Here is a 19574-nt window from a genome sequence, read left to right as displayed (position 1 = left end):
CTAATAGTTCTCGTTCTCCAATCGTGTAGTTCTGCTCAGCAGGCAACAGGTTTTTAGAGAAGTAGGCAACGGGATGTAGGTGTCCGGTGTCTCTGTCTCGTTGTGAAAGAATTCCCCCTACTGCATACTGGGAGGCATCCGCTTCGACGTAAAAAGGCTGTGTATTATCAGCATGTCTGATGATGGGAGCAGTAGTGAACCGTTCTTTCAATTTGCAGAAGGCTTGTTCAGCTTCCTCCGACCATTCAAACGGAACCCTTTCCGCAACAGTCGCGTTATGGGGGACACTAATTCAGAAAAGTGATGAATGAACCTTCGATAGAAGTTTGTGAATCCTATGAAGGATTGAACTTCTTTCACTGAGCAGGGACTTGGCCATTTAAGCAATGCTTCTATCTTCTTAGGGTCCATATGGACACCTTCTGGACAGATCACAAATCCCAGAAAGTCCACCTGGGTGGTATGTAACGTACTTTTGTCAAGCTTGGCAAATAACTGATTTTCCTTCAGTTTCTGTAAGATTTTCTTTACGTGGACAATATGCTCTTGTTCTGACTGTGAGTATATCAATATATCGTCTATGTAGACGATCACGAAGATGTCAAGGTATTTCCGCAAAATTTCATTGACGAAAAATTGAAATGCAGCAGGGGCATTGCAGAAGCCAAACGGCATCACACAATATTCGTATAATCCGAACTTCGTACGGAACGCCGTTTTCCACTCGTCTCTGTCTTTAATACGTATGAGGTGGTAGGCTACCCGAAGATCTATTTTGGTAAAGATCTTGGCTCCTCTAACCTGATCCAATAGGACGGAAATAAGTGGAAGAGGATATTTGTTTTTTGCGGTGACCTTGTTGAGCGCACGGTAGTCCAAACAAGCGCGTAAGCTCCCTTCTCGCTTCGGAATAAAGAAGAGGAGTGATGATACAGGACATGTAGAGTGCCGTATGAAGCCTTTTTTAACATTTCCTTGATGTATTTCTGTAGGTATTCTGTCTCGGGTGCTGTTAAAGCGTAGATGCGACTGACCGGTAATACTGCTCCGGGTGCAAGGTCTATACGACAATCGTAGCTCCTATGAGGAGGCAAAGTGATGGCTTTTGCTTCATTAAAGACTGATTGGTACTCTTCATATGGTAATGGAAGGCAGGATGTTGCTGATACCGTATGCACAGCACAGCAAAGCGAGTTATTCCATTCTCTGGCTTCTTGGTAACAATTCAGCATGTAGTGTTGTGATTTTAAGGTCACTGTTCTAGCAACCCAATCAATTTGGGGGTTGTGTACTTGCAGCTAAGGAACCCCTAGAATGGCGCCAAAATTGGGGGCGTCTATGAGATCAAACGATATTGATTCAGAATATCCGTTGCCGCATACCATCACTATTGGCGGAGTTTGATAAGTTATCAAACCGGAGGCGACCCCTGACCTCCTGGTAGGTCGCTCCCCCCGCTGCAGCTCCGCCTGCACCCTCGCTGCCGCTGCTCACTGACCGCTGCTGCTGCCACCGCCGGTGAAATCGAGGCCCTCCTCCACCCGCAGGCTTCTACCTGCGCCTCATCCCCGGTGGCCAATGGTGGCCCTTAGGTTTGTTGTTTAACTGCTTTGTTTTCTCTGTTTATTTTTCACTGTTTACCCTGCCGCCGTTGTCTTGCTCCCGCTCGGTCTGTGCCCCCTGCCCCCCGCTCGCCGCTCTGCATGTGCCCCTGTGTTTCTGATTTCTGTACCCTGATCGCCGCTCTGCTTTGTGCCACTGTGCGTTTGATTTCTGTATTTCTGTATCCTGATCGCCGCTCTGCCTGTGCCCCTGTTTTGTTTTCTGTATCCTAATCACCGCTTGCTCTGTACCCCCCGCCCCCCGCTCTGCTTTGTGCCACTGTGCGTTTAATTTCTGTATTTCTGTATCCTGATTGCCGCTCTGCTTGTGCCCCTGTTTTGCTTTCTGTACCCTGATCGCCACTCGCTATGTGCCCCTCTGCTCTGTTCACCTCTAGCTCCTCCGTGCCCTGCGCCGGTCTCCCGTCCCCCGTACCCGCCGCTGTCTCCCCTGCGGTCCCTCCCCCTCCGCGCACATTCGCCACAACCGTCCCTCGCCTCCCGCCACCCAGCTGCTCCTCCCTCCCCTCCTCCCCATATATGGCGGCCGCTGCGCGGCCACGCAGCGGACGCGTGCAGCGGGCATGCTAAGGCAAGCCCATCTGCGCCTGGACCACGCCCAGTGCCAGAACCCCTGGCCCCACACCTGCCAGGAAAACCACCTCCGCTACGACGCCAAGACCCTCATCGCTCTCAACCCAGGAAGGACCCACACCTGCTGCAAGGCCGCCCCGAGGTGCACCCACGGCCCCTTCACCTGCCAGAACTGCACCTTCTCCTGCCACGAAAGCGCAAAGACACCCACCACAACTTAAGCCAACCAACTTAGATGCATCCTGATTAACACCCGCTCCGTAAACAAACACGCCGTCGAACTCTGGGACCTACTCGGCACCACATCACCAGACGCCGCCTTCCTAACCGAGACCTGGATGAACGAAGCCTCCTCGCCAGACATCGCCATAGCCATCCCAGACGGGTACATGATCACCCGCAGAGACCGCACCAACAGGGCCGGAGGAGGAATCGCCATCGTCCACAAAAACACCATCAAGATCTCAACAAACACCAACGACACCATCAGCACCGCCGAACACATGCATTTCCAGATCCACACGAACCCAAATACCACCTTAAGAGGCACCCTCGTCTACAGACCCCCAGGACCCCGACCTCAATTCTACGACTCCATCGCCGATCTCATCAGCACGCACACGCTGACCTCCACCGACTACATCCTCGTCGGAGACCTAAACTTTCACCTAGAGAACAACAACGACAGCAACTCCTCCACCCTGACCGACAACCTCGCCAACCTCGGACTGAAACAACTCGTCTCCTCGCCGACCCACAAAGCCGGCCACACACTTGATGTCATCTTCTCCTCAAGCCCCCACGTCACCTTCAGCCACGCCACCGAACTCTCCTGGACAGACCACCGCTGCATCCACTTCTCCTTCCGTAAACCGCCCACACACCACCGCACCCTACAGACTCCCGCCGCCGCTGGGGCAAAATCACCGAAGAACAACTACAAACAAACCTCGCACTCAACCCCCCGACGACCCCAACCAACCCAGATGAAGGGGCACTCGCCCTCGAACGCTGGATGAACAACTGCGCCAACACCATCGCTCCACTGAAAAACCCCACCAACACAGACGCCTGCAGAAGAGTCAGCTGGTTCACCCCGGAACTCCTCAACTCCAAACGCACATTCCTGGATACTAGAAAACATATGGCACAATGACAAGACGCCAGACAGCCGCACTGCTCACAGAGACGCCATCCGCAACCACCACCACCTCATCAGGACCGCCAAAAGAATCTCCTTCACAGACCGCCTTGACAACAACGCACACAACAGCAAGGAGCTCTTCACCATCGTGAAGGAACTCTCCAACCCCAGCTCCAACGCCAACGACATCCCACCATCGCAAGCCCTGTGCGACTCCCTCGCCACCTTCTTTCACCGGAAAATCACCGACATCATGACAGCTTCAGACCCCGGACGACCCCTGCCGACCACACCGCACCGAACCCACCGCACCCCACCGCCCACGACACCCTGACATCCTGGTCCAACGTAACCATCGAAGAGACAATCAAAACCATGGGTACAATCCACTCCGGATCCCCATCCGACCCTCTCCCGCACCACATCTTCAACAAAGCCAGCAAGTCCACCGTTCCCCACCTGCACAGAATCATCAACCTGTCCTTCGAGACCGCCACCTTCCCTGAGATCTGGAAGCACGCAGAGATCAACGCCCTACTGAAGAAACCCAAGGCGGACCCTAGCGACCTCAAGAACTTCAGGACCATCTCCTTGCTTCCATTCCCTGCTAAGGCCATCTAGAAGATAGTAAACACCCAGCTCACCCGGTACCTCGAAGACAACAACATCCTAGACCCGTCCCAATCTGGATTCCGCAGCAACCACAGCACCGAGACAGCCCTCATCGCCGCCACAGACGACATCAGGATCCTGCTGGACAAGGGCGAGACGGCTGCCCTCATCCTCCTGGACCTCTCCGCCGCCTTCGACACCGTCTGCCACCGCACACTACGCACGCGCCTCCACGACGCAGGGATCCGTAACAAGGCCCTGGACTGGACCACCTCCTTCCACTCCGGCAGAACGCAGAGAGTCCGCCTCCCCCCGTTCCGATCAGAGGCCTCCAAGATCATCTCTGGCGTCCCTCAAGGATCCTCCCTCAGCCCGACACTATTCAATATCTACATGGCACCACTAGCACGCGTCGCCCGACAGCACAACCTCAACATAATCTCATACGCCGACGACACTCAGCTGATCCTCTCCCTCACAAAGGACCCCCTCACCACCAAATCCAACCTTCACCAGGGAATGAAGGCCGTCGCTGACTGGATGGAGGACAGCCGCCTCAAACTGAACACAGACAAGATGGAAATCCTCATCCTCGGACCCAACTCCTCCGCATGGGACGACTCCTGGTGGCCCACTTCACTGGGGTCCCCCCCGGCCCCCACCAACCACGCACGCAACCTGGGAGTAATCCTCGACTCGAAACTCTCCATGACCAAACAAGTCAAAGCAGTCTCCTCCACCTGTTTCAACACCCTCCGCATGCTCCGCAAGATCTACAGATGGATTCCGACCAACACGAGGAAAACCGTCACCCATGCCCTAGTCAGCAGCAGACTCGACTACGGAAATGCCCTCTACGCCGGAGCCCCGTCCAAGCTCATCAGCAGACTACAGAGAATCCAGAATGCCTCCGCACGCCTGATCCTCGACGTCCCGTGCCACGACCACATCACCCCCCACCTGAGGAACCTGCACTGGCTCCCCGTCGACAAAAGAATCTCCTTCAAGCTCCTGATCCACGCACACCAAGCACTCCACAAAACCGGCCCAGCCTATCTCAACAGTCGACTCTCCTTCTACGTACCCAACAGGAACCTCCGCCGACCACGCCCTGGCCACGGTCCCACGCATCCGTAGAACCAGTTCCGGAGGCAGGTCCTTCTCCCATCGCGCCGCCAAGACCTAGAACACCCTCCCCCTCGACCTGCGACAAACCGAAGACCTGCTGACTTTCAGGGGACAACTCAAGACCTGGCTCTTCGACCAGTAACAGCGCCATCCGCCCCCCCCCCCCTCCCAGCGCCTTGAAACCCTCACGGGTATGTAGTGCGCTTTACAAATTATGTGATTGATTGATTGATTGAAAGTTCTGTTCCGTCTACCGCTCTCACCGGTTCTGGATGTGGTTTAAAAAAAAAAGGGATTCCTGCTGTTCTGGCCAACTGGATATCAAGAAAGTTCCCCGTGGCCCCTGAATCCAATAAGATAGACAAGTTCTTTTTATATTGTGCGGATATCACCAGGGTAACGGACAAGGTAAAGTGTTTAGGCACCAGGGGAACGACATTGGTATGTTTTGAGACCTTGGAGAACACCACACTTGAAGAATCAGTCTCTGCTTTCTCCAAGCCTTCTAGTTTTCCAACTGATGAACAGATACATGACTACTCGCTATACTCTTTGAAGTAGAGCGAGGTCTGACTGGGCATTCTCTGGCATAGTGCCCGCCTTTCCCACAGTATAGACAGAGATTGTTCTTTCTTCTCTTGTCTTTCTCTTCCGTTGTCAAAGGGTTCCTCAGTCCCCCTATCTGCATGGGTTCAGTATTATCTTTGGAGTCTTTCTTTTCAGTCCTAATCATCAAATATTTGGAGGGACTAATGCGGGATTTTTCTCCTTTACGTTCATGCAATCTATGGTGTAGCTTGACCGCCAAATCAATAAAAGCAGGACAGTCTTCTGGAGGGTCAACTATTTGAGACAGTAGATCTTTAAGCTCATCACACAAGCCGCGATAGAATAAAGATGTCCTTTTTTCTTCCGGCCAATGCGTCTTGGCTACTAACCTGTTGAAACTAGTGATATATGACAGCAGGTCCTTGGATCCCTGTCTAAGATTAAGAAGAGCATTATCACTAGCCTGCTTAAACGTGTGTTTGGAAAAAAGACTTCTCATCTTTTCCTAGAACAACGTAAAGTCATACAATAGAGGGTCATTGTTTTCTACCAACGGTACAGCCCAATCGGCTGCGTTGCCGGCTAAATAGGAGATAACAAAGGCGACCTTGGCCGCATCATCTGTGAATGCAGCCGCCTTACACAAAAGCTGAAGTTGGCATTGGTTCATGAAGACACTGAACTTCGAGCTGTCTCCGTTAAACCTCTCGGGCATGGCAAGAGGAACCGGACTGGGGGTATGGACTGTGAAATGAACAGGAGGTATGTTACTCTCTCCTCGTGAAGAGATACTAGTGGTATGGGACGGGACTGCTCTTGGGGATTGTACCGGAACCTCTGATAGCTGGGGGATCATGTGTTTTTAGTTGCAGTAACTGTGTGCAGTCTCTGATTTTCTGATCTTAACCTCCCTACCACAGATTTCAAATTAACTAGCGCTACGGCCAGCTCTTCTCTTGAGGGGCTCTGTAAGGCAGTGTGTAAGGAGGGGTCTAGAGGGGCACTAGCCCCTTCTTGGTTCCTCTTCGCTCAGGTGGAGGTTATTCTTGGGCTTGGCTTTCTGTCGGGTCTGATGGCTGAATCCCAGCCTGCACCAAGCGAGATTTCACAGGAGCGAAGAGGCAGTTCCCAAAACTCCCAGAAAACAGCACCTGGAGGAATATAGAAAGACTCACTCACAGGTAACTGTTCACTAAAAGTAGAGGGAATAAACCATAGAGTGACCACCACTCTTCCCCATAGGTAGATACAGGTAACGCTGGTGTGTGAAAACTGGAAACTCAGAGGGCTGAAAATATAATACAGACTGGTATCACAGAAAACAATCAAGTGACTACAGATACAACAACAAATATGAATGCATGTCAAATTCTCTGAACTCAGTCCACTTACCAAAATGATTTTTCCAGACAGGTTTGGAGAACAACAGGCAGAAGATAACATCACTTGTCTGCCAAAGGAATGGATTGAGTTGCCTCAAAAGTTTTTTGGAAAGAGCTCCTAAGGGGCAAGGGAATCAGCACACAAATCCACAAACACACCAGGCAATACTCTGGCTACGAGGAAAGGTAGAAATCAAAGAAAGGGTCAAGACTCTAAAAACAGCGGTCTCAAGAACTGCAAGCACAGCGTACAGACCGGCTCGTAGACAGGCGGGTGAGCGGATCAACAACACGTACACTGTCAGGCTGGGGACATAGAGAATATCAGGAGGAACCCCACGCGTAACATGCTGGCCGGCTCACATGGCAAAGAGTGAGCGGAGTACCCACGCTTTCGTGATTGGGGAATAAGGAGCAAGTGCAGTGGTAAGAACGAACAACGCAGCGTGCTGGCCGGCTCAATATGGCAAAGAGCGGAGCAGCCACGCGTACGCGTTTGGGCAGAAAGGTGCAGGTGCTGTAGTAAGAACGAACAGTGCAGCCTGCTGGCTGGCTCAATATGGTAAAGAGTGGAGCAGACACGCGTACGCGCTCAGGAGGAAATCGGTAGAGGTAGTAGAAAGGAATAGCAGCGTAGCGTGCTGGCCGGCTCACAAGGCAACGAGAGCGGAACAGCCACGTGTACGCGCTTTTGAGGTTAGAGGACTCACTAGGAAAGGGAGCGGTAGGCAGCCGCGGTATACTACAGCGAGACTGCGGAAAATCCAACTTGAAGCCGGCGAGGAACTGGAGATGAAGTCGGCAGGATACAATGCCGCTGAGAACAGGAGCGGCGCTGATGCAAGGGGGCGTGGTCACATGACATAATCAGTAAGCCAAGCAACGGCTTACGAGTGTGACGGCCTCTTACGTGGGTTAGGGGCCGTCTCAAAAGTGTTGGAACCAGTGGACTGACAGAGTTTTGAACATGCACGAAAACCCTGCTTGTGTTTGGACCCATACTGCGCTACACGAAGCCTGAGCCCTAACAGATGACACCCGCAATGATCAAGAAAAGACTCAATCCCATGTTTGATGTGAGTGTTCCCCGAAAACTCAGAATGACACCAAAAACAGTGCAGAACCTATATTCTTAAAAGCAGGAGCAACACCTTCTGGTGTTTGAGGCGTTACACTCAACACTGAGAAGGTCGGCAAAATGGGCTCAATACTGAGATTTTCGCTGAAATGCTAGCTAAGCCGTTGAATTTGGTCTCTGGAGGTCAGAAAATAGATCTGCTAAAGTTAAAAGCTCAGCTAGACTGTGCCAACAAAATCACAAGTGAAATGTTCTTCTGGCAGATTACAACCCTAAAGGGCTTCAAGAAGTGGGTCCATAGACGTACTTCAGCCCAGAAAACCTTTGCTAAATCAAAACAGCTGAAATATTTTACTGAAATGCATGAGGAATATGAACTCTTTCTATCCCAGTTCTTCTGGTACATGCATATCCATCATGCTATCAAACCATACTTAACATGTCTTGAAAAAGTCCCGCTAATTTAGCCCACTAGAGGCCAAAATTAATGTGTCCTGGTCACAGATGAAAGGCAGGATATCCTCAATATAGGCTTGGTAATAACACCCCAGACATTTAATAAGTTAAAAGAAACTTGGAGAAAAGACTTGGGGCCCTTAGAAGATGAGGAATGGACATTGCTAATGGCACCCCAAGAAGCAGCAATATCTGCTAGATATTGTTTAATACAATTTACATATTTTCACAGAATGTATTAAACCCTAAAGCGAATGTGGCTAATTCACGCATTCACTGTGGCCCTGACCTAAACGGTTTAAGATGTCAAACAGAGTTATCTCAGCTTTCTGCAAAGGCAACCACCCTTAGAAGTGTCTTAGGCAGCTCAATGTATCTGAATCCTAAATTAGCATTATTAAAGATCCTAGAGGATGAAGGAGGCATACAGGCCTGTCTGAGATTAGGACTTGCTCTGGGGAAAAGAGCGTCCAAAACTGGAGGAAATTGACAGCCCACTGTATTTCGAAATGGAAAGCTCGCTGGACATGTGCTGCATATTGGAAACTCTAATTTCTGGAGCCAGAGGATGCCTCTGCAAACATAATTTAGAAAAAGTGGAAAGAATATTACAAGGGTGAGAGAATTGAGACCTAGTGATTAGACTAGATGTGCAGACAGGGGAAGACATATATTAACGTTTGTGCCCAATCCTGGGGGGGAAGACGAAATGAAGTCTCATCATATTATGTGAAAAGAACGTCTCTTTAGTATAGCTAATGCTGGTGCCAAACGTTGTATATGGAAAAATGTTTTCTTTATTGTAATACTGGCTATAAAATAATAATAAAGAGAATTCTAAAAAAAAGAAACAGTACATTCGATAGTTTTCAGCGTCAAGATAATAACTAGGCTTGCTGATGAGGTTGAGGTCATCCAAGACCTGCGTGACTGCAATAATGTCCCAGCGGCTCACATATGGACCTGTGGTGATGATGTCATCCAAAGAGATGCCCAGGACATATGATATTTGAACCATTTTCTTGGGTCCCAGTATTTGAAGAGGACCTTTATCCCAAACGATTTCATAAGGTAAATGTTATGCAATGATGACCAACTCGTAGCTCAGCCACATGATGACAAGATGAATGTGGCTCCAACTCTTGTAACACAGGAGTTGGTATGGATGCCCAGGAAGATAGTACCCAAAAAGCATCTTTATGATGATACTCAGCAAGGCGGTTTACAAAAGAAATGATGAACTGATCTAGGAACAAGGTGGGTGAATGTATCTGCCAAAGCACCTATAGAGTCAAACAATGCATGTGCGGCTCATTGTGATTTCAGATCTCAGACTGTCTGCTTCAGGGGGAAGTTTTATTCATCAGCTGCACTCTTCTGTGTTGTGCAGAGGGTGACTGGGTCACTGGCAACAAATTGGGATTTCATTTTGCCAATGGTAAATCTGGAGACGGTGCTTTGTGTCATTTAGGAAATATAAATGCAATTCGACTGATCTCTTTGTGAGGGTACTCAAAAACCGAGAGAGGGCATGCAATACTAGTCTGGAGGCAGTTTTGCATTGGCAGAGGGCCGTTGAATAGAATCAGGCACATGATGCTTCTTAATGTAACCCATCGATGCCTTTTGATTCTTCTTAGTGCAAAATAATATAGAAATCAGGCAGAAAGCCAGTTAAAGTCTGAATGCAGTTTAATCGCAAAAACGGCACAGCGGCAAAATAATTTTAAGTCAGATAACTGGCTCGGATGTAGGATGGTTTAACCTGTAAAGCAATCACGGGAGCTTATATCCTATGAAGTATAGCTTTCACACTACTATTATAGGGTTTCACTGCAATGGAGTAAATGGAAGCAAAGCACGTGATCAAAACTAATACAAGTGTGCATACCTCTGGTACAGAGCAGCTGTTTCTCATGAGAACCCCTTGTGTGTTTTGAGCTGTTTCAAAATATGGGATGGTAAGTGCTGGTTTCAGCTAGATAATAAGATACTGCTTACAGAAGGCAAGTTTCAAAACAAGCTCATGCTTCTTAACCGCAACGCCTAATGTGCAGCACAAGAATATGGAAAACGAACCAGAGAGCACAATTTAGATGTGTGTGAGGTAAGAGTTAGAAGGTGCTTTTATATTATATTAATGGAAGTGAAAAAAAATCCCTTTAAAGACTTCTTCCTTTTTTGCCCTTCTGGCAAAAACCTTGAAGTATTGCATACATTCTTGAAAACTTCTTGTTCAAATTCGTATTTGCATATCGTTTCCACCTCATTGGAACTGTCCTTTCCATTAGCTTGTAAAGAAAAGTTCGCAAAGCAGGGCAGAGACTTTATTTCTTATAGAGCAGACAGTGCAGGAACACAGATGAACAAGAATGTAAAGGCAGAAGAACAATAAGAGCAAACATGATTTTAAAAATCTTCATCCCCAACCCCGAAGATATCAGTCAGCCAGGACCAGATTTCCTTACACCAAAAATCTAAATTCTTATGCATGTGTACAGTTTCCTCGCCCTATTATTTATATTGTCTATCTTCTCGTGTTTGCTGAGAAACGTATTGGGAACAAGGGTGCAGCAATTAGTGGTTACAGTTGCACAAACACCCACATTTACCACTAAAATGTGATATAATGCCATCGTTTTCTGGATCAGCATCTTGGCATGTGTGCCAAATCGATCTACTATCAACTCCAACACTAATTCAGTGAAATTGGTGATTTCCTCCCTGATTCATGCATTTCGTCTGGCTTCATCTACGGCTTCAATTTTCCATACACATTGGAATTAAAGGGGGAAAAATAAAGTTGTAATTAAAGCAGCCCACCAAGACTGTGTCCTCTGCAAATGATGGTCACCCAATTGTCTTACTGCAGAAATAATATATCTGTGATAACCGGTCCCATTCCAGTCTGAGAAGAGCCATAGACATGCTTGGAATCCACAAATGAAATATGTATATTAGCCCTGCTGATGACGCCTATGAAACAACCGTCCAGTGGGATAGCAAAACTCGTAAGGGAAAGATTCAACAGGAATGTTCTCTACAACAAAGCTACAATCGTTCTTTCCAATGAAAACACTGGAGGCATTTGCTCGATGATGCTCACAGATCAATCCTGGCTCGGTCAATGCAAGATGAGTCATGGCAGTAGTGGTGATGAGGAACAGAGGATTCATCCTACCGGGGGCTACAGTGGCAGAAGTGGAGCAAGAAGAGGGAGGGGTGATGTCCTCTCCTGAACTGGAGGTTCAGATCAGCCTGGGCTAACTGGTCCGGAAGCAGGTGCTAGCCCTGGAGTCACTGAGTAGTCGATCAGATCAGGTGGACCGTCGTTTGGAAGCGGTTTCACATGTTTGCACTATGAAAAGTGGATCCAGGACATCAGGCTACAACATCTCTTACTGTTCTCGTGATGAGCAGGATCTGGAATGGACCTTTCCAGCAAGGCTGCGAGGAGGATTTTTCTGGTGTAGTCGCACGAACACCCACTCACCAGGCTGTCAATTGCAGGGCCCCGATGGGCAGTCAGGTAAGTCTGCAACACAAGGACAACCCGGTATGCCCACGAGAATCAGGGTAAATATAATAATCAAAACAATCGCCCAGTGGGACTGATTCATCCACACTGCTGTATATACTTTAGAAGTGTGCAAATCAATTAATCACTATTATCATATTCAAGATTCTCAATGAAGAGTTCAGGACAGAATATTTAGTACAATAAGGCCACATTGGTGGTGTGCCTGAGCCTGCTGCAGTGTATCCGGTGCCACCAAGTCTGTGCACCGCAAGCCATGGACCCTTTATGATTGAGTCTCGTGGTGCGGACGCCATCATGTCACCCCCGGCACTGGGCAATGTGAGGTGGCAGGGCCCTAGGCCCTCATGCATAAATGATAACCACATGGAGACACCCAGTTGCAGAGTGGAAATGGCGTCCAGCACGTGCGCCAGGCCCTTTTTATTGGTAGGGTCAATGTCCTGTGACGGCTGTGCTGTATGGGTGTGGTGTGGGTGTAAACCAGCCGTTAGGGAGTGGTTGTGGCATGCTGACAATTAGACCTGTGAGCAGCAGATCCCTATAGGGAAGACCTGGGACATGTAGCGTTGTCGTCCCCCCGTGAGCATAAGCAGAGTAGGCTGCCTGGGGTATTCTACTCCAGCGTAAAGGTGTGAACAATGACCCCAAGGCTCTGGGCGTGGTTCCGTCCTGGGCTAGACAAGGAAGTAACTAATGCGTGTGTCTCCGTTGTAGTGTCAGCGCCACCCGGACCGCAATCGGCAATGTGTCACCCGGTGACCCAAGTCCCACAACATGAGCAACATGGACGTAAGGGGGACTCACTGACCCTACATTCATCCATACTTCCACACTTAAAAGATCATAGACATGACACATCTGTGTGAATATGAATGTTTAATGCACATTCAGTGGAGTGTTGTAGCTGGAGCAGTACAGGGCCATGCAAACCTCACTTTACATTGTTGGCCCGTGGAGGGCCAGCCAGAGTCCTTCAGGGAATGACAAGTACATCAGATGAGGAGGAGTTCAGTCCACAGTCTGCTAGCTGTGTCATTGGTGACCAAACAGAATATGGCAGTCCATGTCGAGGTCCAAGGTGAGTGCATCGGGGGACAGTGGAAGGTGATGATGTAGAGAGCAGAACCAAGCAGAAACAGGCCATATGGCGGAGATGAATGCTACTGCGTCCTTCTGACCACGGAGGAAGATTCATCCGCATCTTCATCCTCTGCTGTTGCATGTGCCTCACATGTGGCTGGTGGTGTTCTGTCTCCAGCACTGTGTGGCAGTGACACCTCAGGGGCCGGAGCTGGAATGTCTGCCGCACTGTGTGGCACTGACACATCAGGGGCTGGAGATGTGGATGGAGTGGTAGGAGCAGCATGCATCAGCGCTAGGCCTTGTGGCAGCAATGCCATGAGGAGGGTCTTTAGGGCATTGAGGGACCCAGCTACCTCTCGCTGGTGTGCAGCCGGGGCAGCCGCTCTTTCCGCCTGTGTCCGCTCCATGTTCTCCATGATCCTCTGCATGTGTCCCAACTCCCAGGCGAGATCGCTGGAGGCACTCTGACTAGACAGTCGTTCTTGTCGCAGAGTCAGGACTCTAGCGATGTCAGCCATGGTTCGTTGGAGAGCATGGAGCGGTCTGTGGGTGTCCGTTAGGAACTGTGAGTGGTCCCTGATGGGACTTAGTCACCCACGTATGGCATCTAGTTTGGCTGCCATGCGGTCGAACCCCACCTGCACCTGTTCAGCCAGCTTCTCCTGGCACCTCAACACATGGCTTTGGAAGGCCATGGGTTCGTCGAGGGGGTCGGTGCTGCCTGCTGTGTGTCCTGTGCAGGGGGTGGGTTCTCATTGTAGCAGCTGGGCTGCCCTGCTTCTGGAAGTGGGCTGCGGAGGCTCTCCACGAACTGTTGGAGGGCGTCAGAGTCGAAGGTGTGGTGGTCCTCTTCGTCATCAGAGAAGGCGAGGTTCGGCCGGCTCTGCAGGAGGTGTTGGATTTCCCCCTGCAATGTGAAGGGGAGATGCAGTTTACCATTGTGTTCACATGTATGTTGACACATTGTCCATGTTTACATTCAGACTGCATGACAGTGTACATTGTGACTATTTGGGGGGAGCTGCCTATTTGATGCGGGACAGGGGACATTCCGACAACTTCACGGATGTGTGTTTGTACTTCTACATTGTCAACTCACATTTCCCTGCAATGCCAAATGTGATTGGCCAGATTCTACACACATGCAGCACCAGTTGTGGACTCTGTTCTGTTGTGGACATGTTGCGCTTTGTATCACATCTTTGTCACTGTTGATGTGCTCTGCATGTAAAGTGTGTGTGCCGCATTTTGGGGGAGTCGCCCCTGCAGCTCTGATTTAGCTGCCCCTTATCCCTTATGTGCGGTGTGCCTCTGACTTCTGTGCTTATACAGTGCTGAGATGTTGCATACTTGGGTGCATTGGTCTCTTGGTGGGAGTTGGGGGTCTGGGGCACGGTTTGTCCGCAGATGTGCTATGCTTAATTGTGCGTATGTGCCATTGTGCCCATCTTCCCCCGTCCCCCCAGTCCCTGGTCGTTACTCACCCTGTTGCTGTTGTGTCCGGTCATGTTGAGCAGTGTCCGGGCCCCCAACTCCTGCCACCGTCTCCCCACTGATGACTGTGGACACCATTTCCTCCATCTCGACCAGCTCCTCCTGTGGCGCTGGGCTCCCACCTCCAGTCTGCATTGCTGCCTTCCGGTTGTTTGCGAGTTACTGCTTGGTTTTAAGCTTCACATCATTCCAGCGCCTCTTGACCTCTTCCATTGTCCTCTTCAGCACTCCGACTGCATTCACCTTGTCCACGATGGTCTGCCATATGCCATTTTTAGTTGCCAGTGACAGAGTGGAGATGACGAATAGTAGTTGATGGTGTTCTATCACTTCCGTTATCAGGATCCTGTTTTCCTGCAGACTGAACCGTTTCTTCCTACTCTTATGGTCCTTGCCCTTCCCTGACCCCAAGGTCCCAGGCTGGTCCTCCGGGGGCCTTGTGAGGTTCTGGTTGTCCTCTGTACTTGCTCCGGCTCCCTCCATTGTGCTTCGCTGTTGTTTGACTTTTGTATGGTTTTTTTCTTGCATTTTCCCACTTGACGCGTGGGAATTACAGGCCTGTGGCTGGTTTTCGCTGATTTTTGTATCACGATTGGCGTCATCGCAACTTTCTTCGCATTCGTGTTCCGCATTTCTGCGGTGTCGCATTGATTTTAACGTGGTCATTTGACGCGATATCGAGGGCCTATCGCATGGTGCTGCCGTGTTGTGAATACAACGTTAACACAGTGTTATTTTCCCGCGATAGACTGCGATATGCAAAGTTGCGTTAAGATAATTTTGCGATGATTATCACACGTTCTTGAGAATATCCCCCATAAAGTATCTCCTAGCGAACCTCAAAACTTTCACAAGCAACTTGGAGATGGGGTGTTGACATTGCGACCCAGGTTTATTTATCAGGTTTCATCAGGACCATTGTCATTCGTCTAAAGTTTCTAAAACAAAAGAATAAGAAAAAAAAAAATCAAATCCTCAGATCATGTCTGTTATATTGTGCTAGTACATTGTATACTTTATTTAATATTCCCTTTTCTCCATATTCTCTACCCTTCTCCCCACTACCCTTATTCTTTCTTAATCTACCTTTGCCTTCTACTATTTCTGTTGTACCAAGCGCTTGAGCTTGGAATGATGGGGTTGGAAAGTTCGTGGGGCGACAGTTGGGAGCATTCGTTATGTAGTTGTGATGTTTTGAGGAAGCATACTAAATCTTTGCTGCTTCCCTGACACTTACCTTGATATTGCATCTGGAATTGGGCGATGATTGGATGGAATCCGACGACTATTGTTTCCAGCTGAAATGTTCTGTGATGTCTTTGCAGCAATGAGTGCAGGGTGAAATCGGACTCCGCGTTCAGCTTGTTCAATTTGGTGCACAGTGAGTTCTGGGGTTTGGGCGTCTCTTTTCCCGGCGGCTTGTGGGTGGGATCAAGGAAGGACAACCATTACACTTGACATCCAACTGTTATTATACGCAGCAATTGTAACCTTTTTTATAACTGAGACATCACAAGAGTTCTTCTAATGCACCTCAATCCTGACATATAGAGCACACTAGTTCAATAATCCCAAGACATATGCAATCTCTTGCAATGTATCCATCTGAGTTTGCCCTGCCTTTAGTTTGAAATTACTGACACCTAAGGAGTTCTAACATCTGTATTGTGGCTCAGAATACCTATTTCTAGTAAAGTAACAATATAGTATTAGTGCTCTCGCACTACAGCAGTGCACCCTGGAATCATAACATCAAAACAAGCAGTCGGCTCCTAAAAAGCACCTCAATCCTGATTCACACCCTACACCAATATATCAGTATAGAAAGATCCACAAAGCGCTTATGGTACATATCTGTCTTGATTTGCAGTACACCCCAGTATCACAAACTGTTTATAAAGCACTTCAAACTCTACTTGAAGGTTGCGTGATATGCCAGTACTGTTACATTCATAGAGCGCTCAAACAGCACATATCTTCTGTGTGTGACCTAAAGCCCAGAGAAAGCTGCAAGGGTTAATGCGATTGCACATACAATTACTTGTGTGTGTGTTTGTATGCTATGAACATCTACATTTCAGCAGTAGGCATATTAACTACACAATCTGTTTTACTCTTACCGCAGCCTCCTTGAATGCAGGTTTCACATAGATCTATGTCCAGATACTCAACCACTGAATTACTGTATTGAAATTTAACTTGTGAACTGCTGGAGAAGAATTCGTCACAAGAAACAGGTGATTTGCTATTACCAATTTAACTTAAGCTTTCAGTACTTGAATTTCAGAGTTTGATGCAGGTCCTATTAGGTGCACCATTACCAGTGCTTCATTTAAGCACCTGATTGCAGTTGGGCACTCTGGCACTCATTTTGGGGAATAGCACTTTTTTTTTTTTTAAAGAAACCTTTATTTGACTTCAAGGAGTTACAAACATGGGCCTACAACCCCTTGGGCCGGCCGCTAATTAGCATGAGACGTATCATTTCACCGTTATACAGATTGGTCAATCCGAGGATCCCGTCAGTCCATCAGCACTCCCAGTGAAGGCAGAAGCAGTAATTGAGTGACAATATTAAATACGGTTTCAATTTTCAATTTAAAACTAATAAACATTACACACAAACAAGGCAATAGACATTGTGAATATCAGGACGTGCTCCCCGGGGTAGGAAACCAATGACACATTTTTTTTTTAACAAATTAGATCCAAAGCAAGAGAGAGAAAAACACAATAAGGGAAATATGGAGGAAGAAAAAGATGGAAAGACTGTGACAAAGAAAAAAGCAGGGATGAAAAGAACCTGCAAGATTATGATAAGGGGGCAGGGAGTGACTGGTGAGGCAATAAAGAGGCATGAGGTGTAATCAAAAATATGCAGTACTGGTGTTCAGCACCCTGACATTCAACAGTGCCGGCCGCAGGCTTCTCAGCTAAACTCTGGGCCTGGCACATATTCTTTTACAAATTTAGTATTGAACAAAATAGCTTTCTAAACCTCTCAATACTGGGATGTTAGTGCATAGTTCAAGTCAAGCCTTGCCAGTGCTTAAGCACTGAAACACAGGTGCAATACCACTGTCTCAAAATTATTTCCCATCCACATTTGCACTGTCTTCTTCTTTCTATTTAAAATGCGATAAACAATCTGAACCACAGGACACCATTACTCTGAAAGTGGCATCAAGTGCAATTCAACTATGAACTTTAAAATGCATGACTATTTAATCAAATGAAATGAAGAAATTTAGTTAGCCACAGTAGCTGGTCTGGGAAGCAAGGTAACATCAAGCCATCATGTTGTGTTGGGGGATTGAGCCAGGAGAGTTTGGTGAGGTTCGCCACTCAAAGAAATGTTTGAAAAAATGTGGCAACATACTACATTTTACAACACATTTTGGCAAAGATACTGACATTGATAAAAAAGGACATGATGTCACAGTATACCATGACCTCCAGTGATGGTGATACCAACAAAGAGTGCCTTGACAATATGATGAATGATAATCAGAAATATTTTAGTTACAAAGGAACATAGTTTAAAACATTGCACCCTGAAGATGACCTCCAGAGAGGGAATGGGACTGCTCGCTGGTAGGCAGGGTGGGAGTAGGAAGCTAGAAGTGTCTTAACGCCTGTTCAGAGAATGGAGGAGCACACTGCCATGGTCTGCGGTCTGAATCCAGCTCCTAGGAAGAGTATCACGCTTTAGCCCAAACACCCTGAGAAACACTTTTGGTGGCAGAAAGAACAGCAGCGACCACACAGAAAGATAAAATGGTAACTGATGGGGAAGGAAAGGAGAAGGAATAGTTTGCTCAGTTTACTGAGCCAGTCATGTGCACAGCATTTTAGTCCCCTCCACAAAGCAATGGTTTCTGCATTGCTTTTAGGAGGGAAGAAAAACTATGAATCCAAGAGAGTAACGGTGTATTGCGAATCGTCCTGTCATGGTTGCAATATGCCACTAGCCAACAAATGAGCAGCAAGGTGTCTGTAAGTGGCCCACACTAACTACTCAGTATCCCACAGCCATTCCTTTTTGTAGCCGATGATACCTGGGTAGCTCAAGCCTCAGCACAGGCTGTAGCCAGCCTCCACTAGCAGCCTGGCTCTCTGTTTTCCAACAGGCTCTGCATAGTGGGTACAAAAGTGTTTTCCTATTCTGCTACCTTATGCATCACCTTACTCCAACTTATGTCAGACCTGAACTTGAAAAGCAAAAATGGGTTATTAAGACAGCAGTTATAATAAAGACCTTAGTTATCGATATCTTTTCTACAGACTGTCCTCATATTTCAAATGAGAACATTATGTTATCAACATAAAGGATAGTGGAGTATAGCTATCCATGCTGGAAGAACCAACACAAAATTGTGATGGGGTGAAGGAAGAATGTATGGGATTACTCCAAAAACAGGAGAATGAAAAGGGAAAAGTAAGTATATAGCAATATTGCTAGCTATATGATAGTGTTCGTTACTACCAAAATGTAACAAGTTGATTAGGGCACACTGCATGTATGTATTTGGATCTTGGGGTTAAACGTTCATTTGCAGTGCTGTGAAATATTAACACTTATGTTTATATCACCAAGTCCTTTTAGAGCAGCTCACAGTCATTTAGGTAGCTTTAAAATCTCTTTAAAGTACATCTTTAAAATACTATCCACCCCTTTAGTGAAACTCTCCCATTTAAAGCACCAGCCAACTTTAAAACAAGCCTTTTGTTGAAAAAATCCACATTTATAACACGTTTCCCTTTATAGCACTGCCTACTACATTGTACATCACCTCTTTATAGCACAGCTCATCTGTAAAGCACCTCTTTCTGGTGAACAATCTCTCTCTCTCTCTGGCAAAACACCTCCGTCACCCAAAGCACCTTTCTGCTGTAAAACACCTCAGTCTTG

General features: G+C 47.8%; 1 long non-coding RNA gene across 1 annotated transcript; it reads right to left on the bottom strand.

Annotated features, from left to right (window-relative positions):
* Positions 1 to 13008: 13008 nt before the first annotated feature.
* LOC146858996 (uncharacterized) lies at positions 13009 to 16084 on the bottom strand. Its single transcript, XR_014979720.1, has 3 exons — positions 15900 to 16084; positions 14653 to 15600; positions 13009 to 14075 (listed from the first exon to the last, which is right to left on the bottom strand). It is a non-coding gene; the product is annotated as an uncharacterized LOC146858996 (long non-coding RNA).
* Between the last annotated feature and the right edge of the window lie 3490 nt (positions 16085 to 19574).

This window comes from Triturus cristatus, chromosome 3_2, assembly GCF_964204655.1.
Source record: "Triturus cristatus chromosome 3_2, aTriCri1.1, whole genome shotgun sequence".
Classification (NCBI taxonomy): domain Eukaryota; kingdom Metazoa; phylum Chordata; class Amphibia; order Caudata; family Salamandridae; genus Triturus; species Triturus cristatus.
The sequence above is the reverse complement of the archived record's forward strand: the minus strand, read 5'-3'. Positions and strand labels throughout refer to the sequence as shown.